This window comes from Callorhinus ursinus, unplaced genomic scaffold (genome assembly GCF_003265705.2).
Source record: "Callorhinus ursinus isolate GAN/ISIS: 27379988/994484 unplaced genomic scaffold, GSC_fseal_2.0 scaffold15, whole genome shotgun sequence".
Lineage (NCBI taxonomy): Eukaryota > Metazoa > Chordata > Mammalia > Carnivora > Otariidae > Callorhinus > Callorhinus ursinus.
The window spans coordinates 43,964,364-43,974,364 of record NW_027397077.1 but is presented as its reverse complement, the minus strand read 5'-3'; positions in this window follow the sequence as shown (position 1 = coordinate 43,974,364).

Genomic DNA, 10,001 nt, shown 5'->3' with positions numbered 1-10,001 from the left:
GTGAACAGCCTGGGCTCAGCATGCAGGGCCTGGGGCAGCTTCTGCAGCCCCCTCTCTGTGGAACTAAGACCCGGCAAGTGCTCGAGGAGAACCCCGGTGAGTTTGCATTCCCTTCTCTCCACTGTCCTGTCTGAACTTCTGGGGATGCAGGATGCAGAGGGCAGCAGGGTGGCAAGTGCCCATGAGTGTGGAGAGGAGTACCTCAGGTCCTGGCCCCTGGCCCCAGGTCAGCTTAGGGAGTAGGGTCAGGACTGAGGGCTGGGGGACCAGGTGTTCCAGTCAGAGCTCAGCAGGGCGGGGGTAGATGGTCAGGGAGAAAGTGTTCTCTCTGGCACCTGAGGGGTCCAAGCAGCACCTGGGTGACCATCTACCAGGGATGCCAGGGAAGGGACAGGGGTTGGGCTGGGGGACCCCTGAAAACTTCTATGTGGTCTTGAGATTTAAGGACAAATCAGAACCCAAGAATCCTGGGTCCTAGGGGAGGTTAGGGAAGGAAGACATGGAAGGAAGTTGGCTGGGGCTGATGAAGCACACACGAGGCCTAGAGAGGGGGGAGGGCCTTGCCCAGGCTCACACAGGTGCCTCTGATAGAGCCCAGGCTTCAGTTTGCCTCCACCCAGGGCTGCCTCTGAGGGCCTGGGGACCTGCATGAGTGGAAATGAGGCAGGGGGCTGCCCTGCATGACCTTGAGGGAAGAGGATTCTGCAACCCATTCAAGCAGAAATGAGGAACCCCTCCAGGGGATCACAAGAAGACAAGGCAGGTGCCTCAGTTCTGTGCTGGTCCTGCTCTGACTCATCGTCTGGTGTTGCATAGGTCTGTCTGTGCCTGACTTGGGCCTCACTTGTCTCATCTTTGCAACAAGAGGGTTGGACTGTAAATGAAAACCCCAAAGAGTGATGGGTTAAATGAGGGAGAAATTTCTATCTCTTTTATATTTAAGCCTACAGGTAGTTGTTACAGTGCTGACATGGAGACCAGCCTACCAACCAACCAAGGAGATCTGGTTCTCATGGTCCAAGATGGCTGCTGGAGTTCCAGCTGTCACGTCTGAGTTCTAAGCAGAAAGAGAAAGGATGGAAGAAGAAAAAGGGACAAAGTGTGGGTATTAGGTGTCTCTTAAGACAGGCTCCTAGAAATTGATGCTGGGTACTATTTCACACATCCCAATGATTAGAACTTAGTCACATGATCACTTCTAAATGGGAGAGATGCTGGGAATAAGGTCTTTATTCTAGGAGCCCAGCTGAAAATCAGAAAAGGGGAGGATGGTGCTAGGGTCTACCAGCTGACTCTGCCTCAGAATGATCTTGTGGGCCTTTCTGCTTTGACTCCTGAGGGGTCTGAGGGTCTGGATATGTACAATTTGCTATGTCCCAGACTTTAAAGATAGAATGCAGGCTAAATTGGAATAAACAAGCTTTCAAAATCCTAAGATTGTGAGATTGTAGAATTTCTAAATATAGTGTGCGTGCATGTGTGTGCGCGCCTGTGTGCCAAGAAGCAGGGCCCCCGCTCAGGTAGCAGATCTGGGGCTCTCCTGGGGCAGGGGCAGGTGGTGCCCCACGGTGGACAGCCTCTCTGGGCCCGGCGGGCTGCTCCCTCGGCTCCTGGAATCCACTCACGCGGCCTGTCGGCACAGGTGCCTGCGTGCGCGGGAGGCCCGGGGCCAGGGGCGGCGGGAGGGGGGCGCCCAGGAATGCCTGCTCTTTTTAAGTCAGAGTCGTCTGCGCCGACTGCAGAGGTCTGGCGCCAAGGGCCGGCTCGGGCAGTGGGGGGCGCCCGAGAGCAGGCTCCGGGGCGCCGGGTGGGGATGGGAGGGCGGGGTCTGAGCGCAGGCGCTCCCAGCGGGCGGCCTCCAGGTTGGGATTCAGGTGTGTGTTTTACGGCCACACCGTGTAAGACAGTGATCTAGGCACTGGGCGTGCGGCAGAGAAAGTCCCTGCCCTGGGGGTCAATTAACAAAAGGTATCAGTGAATAAATGATCTAGGGAACCAAGCAAGCAGGAGCTGGGGTGGCAAGTGAGGCACGGGCTGCAGTTCTAGATGCCTGGTGGTCAAGGAAGGACTTGCGGGGGGGTGGGTGACACGTGGGCGGAGGCTTGAAAGAGAGGGAGGAGTGAGCCCAGTGAGCATCTGAGAGAGGGCGAGCCAGGCAGACGGCACAGTCTGGGCAAAGGTCCTGAGGCAGGCATGGGCTGGTGTGGCTGAGTTCCAGAGCAGGGCCAGGGTGGAAGGAGAAGGAGGCAGGGGGTGAGGTCAGGGAGGTCATGGGGCCAGATGGGACAGAGCCTTGTAGCCATAGGAAGGACTTGGCCCTGCTGGGGGTGGGGTGGGAGCCCCAGGAGGTCTGAGAGCAGAGGAGGCTCGTGATCCGATCCAGGTTTTCATGGGATGCCTCTGGCTGCTGTGGGGAGAATGTAGGTAAGATGCTGGTGGCTCAGTGTCCCCACAGGCTGTCCTCCCTTCCTCAGTGACACGGAGCTTCCGGCTTCCCCGTTCTGGCCCTCTGCTTTCTCCACAGCCATTGTTGGGGCTCAGGCCTCAGCTCTCACTGGTCATTCTCTCGCTTCTTGTCTCCTCTGGGCTTTAACTCCTTCAAGATGGCAAAGGGGCTGCTGTGGTTCCAGACCTCACTTGCAGCATTTCTAGCAGAGCCAGGGGGAGGTTCTGGCCTTTGCCAGGATTGGGCCATTTCTGTGTCAGCCCCTGAGGGAGGAGGATGCCATGCTCCCATTGGCCTTGCCCTGGGTTATCTGAATCCGCGGTTAACTCGAGGTGGGTGGGGTGCCACAGACCAGCTTAGCTCGGGTGAGGCGAGGCGACCCCTCTCTCCACGACTGCACCCAAGAGAGGCATGTGGCCTTTCTGGGGGCTAGAGAGCTGTCCCGAGGGATGCATGCCCGGGGCTGGGGCTGTAAGCACTGTCCCACTCTCCCCCCTTCTAGCCAGCGTGGTTTCTGTATGATTTGCTATTGTTGCCAGATTACCACAAACCCTGTGGCTTAACATACTTACTCTCCTAACAGTTCTGCAGGTCAAATATCCAAAATGGGTTTCATGGGGATAAATCCAAGTGTCAGCAGGGTTGTATTCCTTCTGGACACACCAGGGGAGAAGCATTTCCTTGTCTTTTCTGGCTTCGGTTGGCCACCTGCCTTCCTTGGCTTGTGGCCTCATCCTCCATCTTCAGAGCTAGCAGCCTCGGGTTTTTCTGTGACTCTGACCTTCTGCCTCCCCTCTTCCACCTTTTAGGGACCCTTAGGATGATGTTGGGCCTACCTGGAGAAACAGAACAATCTCCCACCTCACATCCTTTGTTACCATATCTGCAAAGTCTCTTCTGTTGGGCAAGGTAACACATTCAGAGGCTCCAGGGATTCGGATGTAGACACTGGGGGGCACATTATTTGCCTACCATGTGGCCAACATGGCAGCCCCCGCTCACTGTGGTCCTCTGGGGGAGTCTGGAGCCGTGTGAGTGAGCTGCATGGAGTGGGCTGTGCCTGAATAAAAGGGGGTGGGAGGGTTTGCTTTCACCGCCCCCCAGGGCAGAGCACATTCCAGGCTATCACAGTTCTCACCCCTCAGCAGACCATCTCTGCTTTCTGGGTTGGGAGAGCAAAGACACCAGGAATTATCCCAAACCCACAGCCATCACCACACATCCAGTGTGGCTCACAGGGGGCTCATGAATCTCAGGGTGACGGGGAGGGTCTCTGTCCCACAGTGCTGCCTCTGGACCTAAACGCCATCCTGCAGAGAGCAGGCTGGGCCCCTTGGGGAGGGACTCCTCCCCTCCCGCAGCTGGAGGAAGGCGACAGCGAAACCGGCCGTGTGGAGCTCTGGAGAGCCCAGAAGGCGTGCGCACATCGCCCAGGGAAGCTGGCATTGGGGGCCCCACGGGAAGACCTAAACAGGTCTCCGGGTTCCCTGGGGCCTCCCCCGACTGGGCCGTCCACTTGGCCGCTCCCCAGGTGCCTTTGTGTGCATCATGCTTAGTCCTGTGGGCCCTCACCCCCGCCCACTCCGCAGGGCCCTCCTTCAGCCAGCACGTGTGTTCAATCTGAGACCGTGTTTTCAGTGATTCAGTGAGGAGATCTTAAATTAAAATCTGTATTTATTGCTTTTCGTGACAACACTCTAACAACAACCCAGAAGCCTCCACGGCCCACATTTCCAGTTGGCAACAACTGGCTGGCACTGAGCCCCCCTCCCTGCGGATGGAGTACGTGCTGTCCCATTGCTCGCCTCAGTCCTCACCACTCCCTGCAGTCTGCCCGGCCAGAACCGCTTCTCTCATCTCTGCTGTTGCTGTGGGGCCTAGGCCTTGATTTTGCATCCATGCCTCGTCAGGTCCTCAGTACTCCCTGCCCCTCCCACCCTGTCCCGATGCCCCGAAGCTGGTGGGGCCTGGGCAGCAGGGACCTGCCCCAGAGAAGCCACCGTTTCCTGGTAAAGCATGACCCAGGGAGATGGGTTCCCCACGGGCCCAGTGAGCGCGGGGCACTGGCTGAAGGTCACATGTGACCGTGGTGGAGGGCCCCGTCCTGTCATGGTACCCTCCAGTCGTGGGCCCTAAAGACGGCCCATCCCCACTGGCCTGGAAGGGTGGCCACCGAGCCCCTGTCTGCCTCTGCCTTTGACTTGCTCTATGAACTTCAGCAGGGCCTTCACCTTTCGGGCTGTGGTGGGTTTTCCCACCTGTGAATAGAGAGCAGGCTGGGTGATGCGTTCTCTGAGGGGCCTTCCAGCCCAGGCCCTGAGCTGCAGCCTCGAGCTGCATTTTGACGTCATACAGTGCTGGGTTCTAAACCTGTTTCCGCATGACCCTCCCTGGATGTCCACTTTACAGATGGGAAGGTCCCTACCCAGCCCCTTTGTCCTACCCAGCCTCCTGAATGCTGTGGCTCTCATGCATGGTAATGGCCCTGAACATGCGTTTGTAAGCATCCAGACTAAAGGGAGGAGGGACTTAACATTTCTTATATTTTTTTTTAAAGATTTTATTTATTTATTTGAGAGAGAGGGAGAATGAGAGATAGGAGCACACGAGAGGGAAGAGGATCAGAGGGAGAAGCAGACTCCCCGCTGAGCGGGGAGCCCGATGCGGGACTCGATCCCGGGACTCCAGGATCATGACCTGAGCTGAAGGCAGTCACTTAACCGACTGAGCCACCCAGGCGCCCAACATTTCTTATATTTTTTAAAGATTTATTTATCTATTTGGGAGAGAGAGAGAGTGCGCGCGCGTGCAAGTGGGGGGAGGGGCAGAGGGAGGAGGAGAGAGAATCTCAAGCATGCTCCCCATTGAGCGCTGAGGTGGATGCAGGGTTCCATCTCAGGACCCTGAGATCACAACCCTGAGATCATGACCTGAGCCGAAACTAAAAGTCGGATGCTCAACCAACTGAGCCTCCCAGGAGCCCCAGGACTTAGCATTTATTAAGCACCTACTGTTTGCCAGGCACTGTGTTTGACAGTGGATCCCGAAGGCCACTCTGTAAGCTGGATTCATCACCCTCTCATCACAATAAGAAACTGAGGCTCAAGGAGGCCATGGGAGCTGTCCCGATGGGGTGGGAAGTATGGGGAGGCGTTTGGATTTGAATGCAGGCTGCTTTTCCCACCTGCAGTGACACAGCCCAGGTGAGCCAGGAGAGAATCCGTCTGAGCTCCTTGAAGATTCCAGGGCTCACTTCCAGCCTGTGGTGAGTGGTGGCAGGCAGCTTCAACTGGACTTTGTCTGGGAGTGGGAGGCAGGCAGGGGGTCGATGTGCTGCTGGGCCGGGCCGCCTGGGAGGGGCGGGCAGGAAGACAGGGGGGCCTCAGGCCCTGCCAAGAGGTATTGATTCCAGGCACCAGGCGCTGCGCTGGGGCCCAGCCAAGAGATGAGGTCATGAAGGACGGGGACGGTGACTCCGGGGGCCGCGGCGTCCCGGCCGATGACGTGATCGCCAGACGTGAGGAATCTCTCTCTGCCTGGAAGATGCAGGCTCTCTCCTTCCTTCTCCTTGACAACCCCCGTACTCCGGCCCAGAGTACCAGGAGAGGGGAAATGTGTGGGCCCTGCCTCACTGGTGTGCTGTGTGACCTTGGGCAAGTCACGAACCCTCTCTGGGTTTCCTTGTGGGACTCCATGGCTCTAGGGGTACCTCCAGTGAATACTTTGATTGGTCCCCGCCTGAAATCCTCAGTTTCTGGAGGGTCAGGCGGGAAGGCATGGATGGGTACCTGGGAAGGGGGTCATCAACAGCTCCCAGCAACCACCCACAACTGCCTCAGTTTCCCCACCTAGTCCTGAGGGACAGGAGGTGGCTTTCTTCCTAGCTTTCTCTGGAATTACCCCTTGGGGAAGCTAGAGTGCGCAGTGGGGAGTTGGAGCCCCAGGCTCTGCCACCTGCCGGCTGTGTGGCTGCTAGTAAGATCCTTACCCTCTCTGGGCCTAGTTGCCCATCATGAGGCTGTGGCGAGGGCATGCGCCGAGCTGCCCTGTGCAGGGCCTGATGTATGGTAAGAGCTGAGAGATGCTGAGTGTGCGGGTGGACTCCTGGCCATTATAGGTCCCCTGGAGTCTTCCTGGCCTGAGTTTGGGTCCTGGCTTTAGTGCTGCTTAGCTGTGAGAACTTGGGTGGGTTGGCCCCCTTCGCTGAACCTCAGTTTCCCCATCTGTAAAGGGGGGACAGCAGTATTTCCCAGAGTGGGTTGCTGGAGACATAAAAGAAGGCTGTGTGGGGCAAGCCCCTGATGGTACGGCCCTGTGCATGCTGGCCATTGATGTCCTGGCTGCCTGGTTGGCCTTTCCCTGCCCTGCACCTCCCCTCCTCTCCCCTTGGCTCAGCCCAGGGCAGCGTGGGCTCCCCCAGGCCCTGGAGAGTGCCCTGTTAGAGCACTCAGCTGTGGGTCAGCGTGTCACCAGAAGGCTGCAGATGGTGGTGGTGACCACCTCATCTTCCACTTCTCCCAGAGCCACAGCCCAGCACCCACCAGCCCGGGATGCCATCTTGGCTACAGAACCGCAGAGCCATGAGTCTTTTTAAAGTTTCCTTTTTTTTTTTTTTTTAAAGATTTTATTTATTTATTTGACAGAGAGAGACACAGTGAGAGAGGGAACACAAGCAGGGAGAGCGGGAGAGGGAGAAGCAGGCTTCCCGCTGAGCAGGGAGCCCGATGTGGGGCTCGATCCCAGGACCCCGGGATCATGACCTGAGCCGAAAGTTTCCTTTTTAACTCAGGGAACTTGAAGTAACCTTAGGGAGGAGAACCCCAGATAAACAAAAGGAAGACAAGAAAACTTGCCTGCAATTTCCACCTACAGAGCTGGCCATTGAGCATTTAGATGATCCACAGAGATGGTCGTTTGCATTTCTAGCCTCTTTCACTGTGCCTATGCATGCAGATTTATATTTAGAGAGAAGGGACCATGCCATTTTTCACTTGAATGGTACAGAGCGCACATCTTCCTGTGCTGGTGAATGTTTCTCTACAGCATCATTTCACACGGCCACATCATACCTTGAGGCCTTGACGTGATATAACAACACACACAGCCCAACCCTCCACTGACATTTAGGTGTTGTCTAGATTTTCCTGGCTATAATTAATATGCCCCACCACTCTTGCGGCTGAAACTGCCTGGTCAAAGGATGTGCATTTTTAATGTTTGATTCTTGATACCAGTTCATATTCCCAGCAGCTGTGTGTTTGTTTGTGTGCAGAATGTTCTGGGCTTGAAAATGATCTGTGCTATGTTTGTTTCCTTTTCCAAGCATGCTTTGGAAGAGCTGATACCACCCAGAGAGGCAGACTGCTTTCTTGGGTATCCTTAATATCAGCCTCATCTCCTCCCACTCTGTGTGTGCTTCCTAGCCATGCTGGCCACCTCACCGTTCCTCAAACATGGCAAACATCTCTGCCTCAGGGCCTTTGCACCTGCTGTTTCCACCCTCTGGAATCTCTTCCTTTAGATAGCCACAATCCATCTTTTTCTCAAGAACTCATATTCTATTTCCCGAGAGGTCTCCCCTGGCCATCCTAGTGCATCTATACCTGCCCACCCCCATCTCTTTATTATCCTGTTTTTCTTTACCATAGAACTGTCACTTTTGCAATTCGTCTGTTCTGTATCTTTGTTTACTTGCTTAAGGCCCAGCTCTTTCGGGGGAATGCGGGGTACCGAGTGAAAGTAGCAATGGCACAGGCTGAAGGTCAGCCCCAGTCTCTCTCAATGGGAAAAAAATGAGCCTCCTCTGTGCCATTCTCTGCAGTCTCCTTCAAGCCCAGGCTGGTGCCTGGAAATCAGAATTAGAATAACTATGAACTTGGAAGCAAGTGTGCAGTAACCCAAGAGTAGATGCTCTTGGCCTCTTGTTCAACAGAATACACACTGGGCAGTTTGAGGGGTGAGCAGAGAAGCAGACTTGCCTTCATTCTCCAAGTCTTGGTTTCCCCAGCTGTAAAATAGGAATAGTCTCTTCTAACCAGCATGTGTGTTGTGAGGAAAAAGGCGATGATGTATGTAAAGTGCCCAGCACTGCGTCTGGCTCATCATGGTGAAAACGTGCAGAGTTCTTGCCATTTCTGTGCCTGGGGCAGTGTTCATGCACTTGACATAGACTCTCTCATTTACTCCACATAACACCTGTGTAGTGTGGAGTAAGTCCTGTGTTATCCCCACTTTACAACCGGGCAAACTGAGCCCAGAGAGGTCATTGCCCAAGGTTGCCTGGCTCATGGAGGCTGGAGCTGGGATTCCACCCTGGAAACTTGGCCTCCTTGCCTACCACTGCCCAGTCCTGCATGCTAAGTTGTGGTAGTAAGTCAACAGAGGTGGAATCCAATATGGCTCCTGATGCCCTGGGAGACCTTGGGCAAGGCACATCTTCTCTACAGGCCTCGGTTTCCCCATCTGTAAAGTAAAAAACACACTTGTGTTTCATGTATTTGTCAGTGATTCTTGGGGGGAAAGTAGGACTGAGTCTTTGGGAAGCTTCTGGCAGGAGGGGGGTTGGCAATACTGAGCACAGGATAAGGGGGAAAGCAAAGGATGGGAAAGAAAATGATTGGAGCAGGGTCGAGGGTCAGAGTCTGACTCAGGCACTCACTGCAGGGGCCCTGCACTACTCTCCTCCCTCTAACCTCTCCTCCTCTGCCACAGCTTCTCCAGGGGGAAATGCCACCGTGTCCTGCCCATGGCTGCTCAAAGATTGGAGCATGGGCCAAGGTGGAGATGGCCCAAAGCTGTGGACAAGCCACAAACTGTCTCAGGAAGCAGAATGGCCTTGTCACACTGTCAGGACTCATGCAAAATGAATCTGACAAGAAATTAATGTGAATCCCAGGACTTGGGTCCAAAAAGCAAGCTACGCATGGCTAGAGCCACAAGGTATGGCTTAGCACTGTCCATGGTAGCCAGGAGCTCAGTCCTTGTGGTACAAACAAGCAAATGTGCCCCAGGCCATATTACTAAAGGCATAGAGCCTAGAAGGAGAAAGGTGATTGCTGCCTCCATCCTTCAGAATTCCCTAAGTGCTATAGCTGAGATCCTTGAGAAAAGGACAGGTGTAGGCTGAGGTGTGTCTTGAGGGGGCAGCCAGGCACTAGAGACTTCACTTCCTGGGGAGCAATTAGAGAAGGGGGGGCCACTCAACTTAGAGAGGCAGCCCCAGGAGTCCCAGTCACTACCTCCGCCAGTGTCTTTAGGGCTGTCCTGAAATGATGAAGGGTGTGGGGCGGTTCAGGAAAGTCTATGGATCAGAAGGCAAGGGATAGGACCCTCTCTATATATGTACATGACACTGTGAGAAGCTGGTAGCTCTGTTGGAATAAGTGCTTTTCCCTAGTCCTCGTTTCTCAGAAAGAGATGGTTATCTCAGGATATATGTATTCCATCCACCATCCATCTGTCCATGTATCCATCCACCTACCCATCTGTCCATCCAACTCCCACGCACCCACCCATCCATCCAACCACCCATACACTCACCCATCCATCCAACCAC